The sequence below is a fragment of the Mesoplodon densirostris genome, chromosome 14 (genome assembly GCF_025265405.1).
Source record: "Mesoplodon densirostris isolate mMesDen1 chromosome 14, mMesDen1 primary haplotype, whole genome shotgun sequence".
Taxonomy (NCBI): Eukaryota; Metazoa; Chordata; class Mammalia; order Artiodactyla; family Ziphiidae; genus Mesoplodon; species Mesoplodon densirostris.
This window is the reverse complement of record NC_082674.1, coordinates 8,688,317-8,688,661: the sequence shown is the minus strand read 5'-3', so window position 1 is coordinate 8,688,661 and position 345 is coordinate 8,688,317. Positions and strand designations below refer to the sequence as shown.

Sequence of the window (345 nt, the reverse complement as noted above, 5' to 3'; positions counted from 1 at the left end):
TCCCTGGTGGTCCAGAGGTTAGGACTCCTCACTTACACTGCAGCGGGCCCAGGTTCAATCCCTGGTCAGGGAACTAAGATCCCACAAGTTGCATGGTGCAGCCAAAAAAAAAAAAAAAAAAAAAAATAGCACAGATGCCATCCCTGACATGACCACAGGACACTGGCTTCCTGCTTCATTACGGTGACACACACTCGGTCACACGAGTTGTGAGATTGGCTTCACATCCCAGGCACCTCCTTACACATCACTTTGACTTAAGACGTATATAAGAAATTCCCCTTGTCCTTGTTCTGTAGGTGGCTAAGCAATTTCAAGATGGGACCGTTGGTGCCCTAAGGAGCT

The 345-nt window shown here is 48.1% G+C and overlaps 1 non-coding gene across 1 annotated transcript; it reads left to right on the top strand.

The window, feature by feature from the left end:
* On the top strand, window positions 1-73 carry TRNAV-UAC (transfer RNA valine (anticodon UAC)). The gene has a single exon. It is a non-coding gene; the product is annotated as a tRNA-Val (tRNA).
* The last annotated feature ends 272 nt before the right edge of the window (window positions 74-345 follow it).